Here is a 7,173-nt window from a genome sequence, read left to right on the forward strand (position 1 = left end):
GAGCACCTGCCTATCTAACACTGAATGTTGACAGGAAGCGGCTCCATCCCACAGACCTTGGGCTGCAAGCGGGTCCTCTTCTCTATAGGCCAACCTGAGCCCCCTGTGAGAGGGAAGCAAAACAAGGGCAAACACTCTGAAGCTGTGCATTTGGAGACAGAGAAACAGACACACAGACCAAGGTCCACCGGTGTCTGAATGCACGTTGTACCCGGGTTGCTAATGCCGCCTTCACAAGGATGGGTTCAGCGGCTCATCGACCTATCATGATCCTGTTTGGAAATTAAACAGCCACAGGATCTATGAACTCCCATCCCACAGTTCCTAGATTTTTCTGCACCCTTAAAGCATATTCTGTTGATTTCCCCATCTCCTGGGAGCGTGGGTCGCCTTTGTCCCCACAGCAGAGCCAGCGGTATAAAACTTCTGCATCTGTCAGATTTCTCCATGGGGAGCATAATTGCCTGATTTCCATTTGAAAGTACAGCACTGACATTACAACTACATAGACCCACCATTGGTAACAATGGTGTCCTGACACCTACAAGGGGACAGGGCGTGCGTAATGGTGTAAAAAACACAGGCACCGAATGCATGCTTGCCTTCAGATGGACCAGGTCTGAGTGCAGCTGTGGATGAAGTATGCCCAGGAACAAAAAATGTAAAAATTTTACAAAAAAAAAGAATAAAGAAAAAGAAACCCACAGATTAGCATCAGCGTGAGTCTGGTGGAGCCAGATGGCTCTCTGTGGAAATCAAGCTTTCCCGCTTTCTTCCAGTAACCCCGACTAGCAGACAGCAAGCCTGCTAAGAGGGGAGAGAAATGATCTCATTCCTCAGCCAGGCACATGATCCGCCTTCTTTCTCTCACATACAGCTCCAGCTGAAGGAAAGTTGGAAAAAAAGACAGGGTGAGAAAGAAGGGGTGGGGAGTCTGGCTCACTGTAAAGAATTAGCAGTGGTACCTGGAGGAGGGGCGAGACCCCAGCCCCTGCCAGGCCCCCAGCATTCAGAAACCAGGCTCAGATGACCCGAGAGAAAGCCGGGTAGATGGGGTCAAGGGCAGCAGAAGGGACATCCTGGTGTATTGGTGTCCCCTCCACCCACGTCCATGAACTTCATCTCCAGAGACTTGGTGTACAAGGGTTGGGAGGTGGGGCGGGACTGGCTGTAGCAGCTCTCCATTAAGCCCTGGGCTCCTTAGGGAAGGAAGGTGGATGATGTTTTCAAGTTCTTACTAATGAATGTGTCCACCTCTCTTGGTGGGCTAGAGGCCAGTGATTCTGTAACAGTGCTTGGCTAGCCAGACCAGCTTGGAAGCCGGACCCGCCATCTGCCTGGGTCTGAGTCTGCTGTGCCCAGGACCATGGCCTGGAGTGCAGGGAGCTGAGGGGCTCGAGCCAGATGGGTTTGCTGCCTGAAATGAACCTAACAGGCTTTAGGTGTGTGTGTGGGGGGGTGCCTCTCCTCCAAGGTCCTACAGCCTAGAGGGGGCTCAGCGTGGACTCATCGCACCTTCCCTGCCCCTTCCCTTCCCTGGCCTATAAACAACAGTCTGTTTCTGGAGTGACAGCCAGATGTTCAATGGATGGACATCAGGCCGACCACCAGATGTTGTTGGAGCGTAGCCCTTACAGCAGCGTGCAGGGGTGCAGCCATCCCCATGCTGAGCTGCCCTCCTCATGGATGTTCACACCCCCCAGCTTGGCATGTGGGCTCCTGAGGGCTCCCACACAGAGAAGCGCATCCAAGAAGGAAGGCTCTCTTGAGAGTGCCAGGGGCTCACAGAGCATGTCAGCAGCCTGGCTGGGTTTCCCTGGGCACCTGAAGTTGGTCTCCGCCAGTGTTTACTCCGGAGTCAACAGTAGCCTCCAGAAGGATACCCAGTGCAGGATGTGGTCATTCATTTAGAGCTGGAAATAATGATTCCAGTCATAATAAACACTGAACAGAATCCGCTCCATTTTCAACCAGGGCAAGGGCACCTGCTTCCCAATTTCTGGCCATCTTGGGTATAACTAGGCAGTTAAGTGGCATATTCTATGGGCCAAGGAAGCAAGGCAAACTGCCGGCTGGGAGCCCAGGCTGCAGGCTCCTGCTCTTCTCCCAAAAACAAAACAAAAAGCTGCCACTCTACCAAACAACTGTTCGGCTCCTCTCTCCAACAGTGCTACCACCTACCAGGGTTCATGGTCTTGGGTGGGTTCTTGCTTACAGCTGAGCTAAAGGACTTTGAAGGGAAGTACACAGGGGAGGTAACAAGAATCACGAGCTGGATCATTTTCCCTTGTCCCTGCTCTAGCAGGGAAATCACTTACTAAGAGCATTAAAAAAAAAAAAAAAAATCCTAGCTCTTGAAAAGGGCTTGCAAAGTGTGGATAACTCTTCTAAATGCTTTGTGTATATATCTGACATCCCTACAAGGCAGGTCCTCTAATTATCCCCATTTTACAATGGGGACACTGAGGCACAGAGATGTTAAGCAACATTCCTAAACTCACACAGCTGGTAAGTGGTAGGGCCAGGGTTGAAAGCTGGCTCTACGCGGCTCCAGGGTCCATCCCTCTGGGCTGTCCTGCATGTTTTGATGTCCTAACATCGATCAGCATAGATCTTGCTCGGGCACTTGGCCAGCAGTCAGCCTTGTGGTTTCAGGCTACTAGATCTCCCTGAATTTGTTTCTTCATCTGTGGAGTAGGGCCTGGAAGAGCTGACTTAGTATGGGATTATTGCCAGGAAAAGAAGTAATGTGTAACATGTATGAGGCCTAGCATGTGTTTGATGATTAATAATTAGTAGTAGTGACTATTACTCTGAGTCTCGTGGTCCTATTTGTGCTCTTATATTTTACTGAATCTTCACCAAGAAAACCTTGGAGGGAGGTAGGACTGTGGTCACTAAGCCTGTTTCATAGTGGGTGAGGCTGAGTTACCAAGATGCTGAGCAGTAGAGTCAGGACAAGAACCCACATCTCTTGACTCTGCCCCTTGCACTCAGCATACCCTGACTCGCAGTAACCTTGCTGAACTGTGGGTCACACCTACCTGTTTCCAGACACAAGACACAGTTGCCTCCCGGAAGCCCTGGGCAGGGAATTCAACTCTTGTTGCTTTCCCTTCCCCTTCTGCCCCTGGGATTAGCTGGGGGCAGTCAGGTCCTACCCTTGCCTTCCTGGGAATGGCTGAAAACACTTAATGCCTCTTGGGCAAGTAAGGTCCTAGCAAGGGTGAATCACAGCATCACGTGTGCCGTCAGCTTTCCTTTATTATTTAGGTAAAATAGAAGCAATTTTCTGGTCGTCCCCAAATGCAGATGCATAGCCCGTACCCACATCTCCGCTTCCCGTCCGCTCCCCTCACCAAGCCTCTGAGAACATCCCAAAACTCTTCCAGGCAGAACATGTTTCCATTCCCACAGCGAGACACCTAGAGGAGCCTTCTGGGCCCTGAAGGCAGCTGGCCGAGGAAGCTGGGTGTCTGGCTGCGTTCTGCTTTGCTTCCCTATCTTTCCTAGCTCTGCCTTTCCTGTGATTTTTACATTTTCCCCTCCATCTTACTCTCAGAAAAGCCCTGGGGAATGCCGCTTTTGTTCTATTGCTTCACATAATTCCCAGGGCTGGGAATGAAAATTATTTCCTTTCACAACCCCTGGCCGGGTGCCTTTCACATCCCGGCTGTGTTACGGGGTGATTTATAAACTGCGGGGTCTAGGGCTCTTTCCCCCGCCTCCTCTTCCCCCTGCCCTCCCACCATCATTTAAAACAAGACATTGCACACGAGGCGCTCAGAGGTCAGGATGTCCTCTGAAGTTGGCCACTGGGGCTTTCGCTCAGAGGCGAAGATTCAGTGGAACCATAGCAATGAGAGCATGAAAGCCATTCACCCCGGTAGAAGAAAACAGAAAAGAGGCCCCATAGCCGGACTTATCATCTGTGGGAACAAACAGGACTCGGTCTCAACGTCGGGGGAGGGGGTTGGCTTTGAACTGAGAATTGTAAAAGCACATTTTCCAAACTTGTCAGGATTGTGTTTCATTTCTAGACTTTTATTCTCAAAGGGACCATGAGGAAGAGACGCAGCTTAAGAAGTTTTGAGCTGAAAAATGAAAAGAAGTTACTTTTCTTTGTCTCCATAAAACCGAGTAGGGGAGAAGTGAAGCCGGGGGTTCGTTTTTCCTGCATCACAACAGAGCACAGAAAGCAGATGGCAGAGCATCGTTAGGAAAGTGAGGTATCTCTGTCCGCTCTGAAGACGGTTGTCTCTCAGCGGCCTCCATGGAATCCTGCCCTGTCACTGAACTCCCTTCAGGGGTTGGTTCCTCAGAAGCTGAAACGAGACAATGAGGTGAGCCGGTCAGTCAAACTTCAGACTGGTCTCGGTGGTCAGGGGGTTTCTGTCCCAGCCAGACCCCAGCAAACATTGTGGCCACCCTGGGCTTCCTCTCCTACCTTCTGAGCAGGAAATCGTCTTTGGAAGAAGAAGTCCATGCAGACCTCAGCCTCGTCGGCATCGTATTTCTTTTGTCCCACATTGTGTCATCTTGTTGGTCATAGACCAGCTCTTTACTTGGACATAACTCACAGAACAGCCCCAAGCCTCCAGACTTTGCTGGCCCTGTGACTGTCTGTGAAGTCCGAGCACCAGAATCACACAGGCCAAGGATCACACCCAGCCTGGCCACAGTTACGCTTAACCCCTTTGGGCCTCATTTGTCCTCATCTGGTAAGTGGGGAGATGATAATTACACCTACCTCCCCAGGTTGTGGTAATAAGCAAAGCAGATGATTTACAGAAAGTGATAAACAATGATAAGACAGAGTACAAACTCAAGATGCTGGTTCTTATTCTAAGTTTGGAAGGGAGACCAGAGAGAAGGCACTGAAAAAGAACTACCTCAGGGACAGAGTCACACAAGGAAGGAGGGAGGGAGAGAGCAGGACTCGGAGCAAAAAACGGAAAGGAGAAGGCTATTGGAAGACTGTCTCCACTTCATCCTGCTTGCCCTGCGGTTTCATTTGGAAAGGTTAGCATCTAAGATTTTCAAGTCATGTATCATTCCTGCTTTTCTTTCTTTCTTTCTTTTTTTTTTTTTTTTTACACTGATCATTGTTCCAGAGACATTTGAGTTCAGAGAGGTTCACATAATAGATTTGTGGCTCTAGTGCTCTAGAAATCAAGAAACGCAGGAAGAGCTTCTCACATCAGCCATATGTTCCCAGATTAATGAATGACATCTTTCACCAGAAGGGGCCCTTAGCACTTCAGACTTCTAGAAACCGGATCAGTAATTCACCTTGTTTTCAGATCCTAAAAGCTATGGTTAGTCTTCAGCACAAATAATTTGCTAAGGTCCTAGTCCCTAAGGCACATGTGGGAAAATTGGGGCTGCTGGGCCTGTCCCCAGTCTCTCCCCTCTCCCTAGCCCAGGATTAACTGAGAATTTGGGAAAGGAGCCTGGAGCACACAAGGAGGGAGATCATGGGCCACCTAGAACCAGCTCACTGGGCCAACTCTGCGTGATGAGTCATATGGAGTATGCCACTCATGCATACGTTAGGGCTACTCTGACAAGGAATCAGGGTTCGGAAGACCCTAAATGCCTAAAATGTGGCATTTTTATAGAGTATGGCCAAAGGGGTGTTCCTTCAGTGAGATGTCACTGGCTGCATATTCATTTGAGCTCTGTAGTATGTCCTCCCCCTCCTCCTCCTGAATTGCAAAATACTGAATCATGGTTAGCAATATTTTATGCTCTTTGGAAAACTGTTAATTATATGGGTGCTTTTGTTTTTTTGCTAATTCTCTATGAGTTTTATTATTCCCAAACCGTTTATCCCTTTCACTTTGAATCAAAGTTTATTGTGATATGGCTTTACTTTGAAAAATAAGCACTATTACCATTTTTAAAGGTACACAATTTTTCCAAAATTGAAATATGCAAGATTAGTGATAAGGACAGTGTGTTTGAAAAGTTTGCGATTGGTTTCATTGTGGTATCACGGCAAACAGAGGGGACAAGAGTTGATTACAGGTAGAAATGTAACTATTTCTGTTGAGAAGACATGGCTGCCCCTGCTCTGTCACAGCCCATCAGCACTAAAAGGGGCAACTGAACTCTCCCCATCTAACGTCACTCCATGCCTCAGTTTCTCCAGATGTAAAAGGATTACTGCACCATACATCTGCCTTCCACTGAACTCCTAGAGTTGTTATGAGAACCTATAAGAGAACACCTCCACAAGATAGTATTGTGAGTGCCAAAATGTGGTTTGTGTCTTTGGAATTGTACAAAAAGCAGGGTCACCCAAACAAAAATACAAACCAAACAAGAAGGGGTTGGAGTCACTAAAACAAGGGATTCCAACAAAGGAAACCTTTTTCTTTAGTTATCCACAGTCAGGCTCTGTGTATGATGTGCCCCTGCTTCCAGAAAGCACCACAATTGCTTTGTGGTGAAGACAACTCATCTGTTTTCTGGCTTTACCTCTCACACAGAATTTTGGAATTAAACTCAACACTAGGAAAGAATATCTCACAGACCCTTTAGCCTCCCTGTTATTCAACACTTTCTCACGTTTTCCTTTCTCCTAATTTCTCTTCTCAAAAAGTTTTCAACTTACCCCCCTCCCCCCGCCACCCCTTCGTGTCTCTTGCTCCCACAGCATATTTTTCTTTCCTCTAACCAGGCCTTTTTTTTTTTACTTCCTCACTTTTGTCTTAATTGTGGTCCTCTTTCTCTTCCATGTCTACCCATGTTTCCCTTGCACTTTTATTAAACTCGCTTCTTTCCCTTTTCTGTCCTTGAGGAAAAAGTCCCTGATGGACAAGAAGAAAAAAATGGCCAGCTAGCCTGGTGTTGGGAGAATAGCGACAGCATTACTGAAAGCTAACTGACCGAACATGACCTTGTCAATTTGAGCCAATGCCACCTGATGATTCAAAAAAGACTTGATCAGTATGGAATTGCAAGACTCTCCTGGAATTTCTACACATATATATATTTGACATTTTACCCCAATCAATTCCACACTCCAGATGGTGGAAGAATTTCCTTGTTTGCTGGAGATGAATTCTCACTCATCATCTTTTACTCTTAGAAGACCATGGCTCACAACCCCCAAGGACAGCCTATTAGTACCACCATCTTGCTACAGTTAAAGCTCATTATTGGGCA

Source organism: Martes martes (assembly GCF_963455335.1).
Source record: "Martes martes genome assembly, chromosome: 3".
Taxonomy (NCBI): domain Eukaryota; kingdom Metazoa; phylum Chordata; class Mammalia; order Carnivora; family Mustelidae; genus Martes; species Martes martes.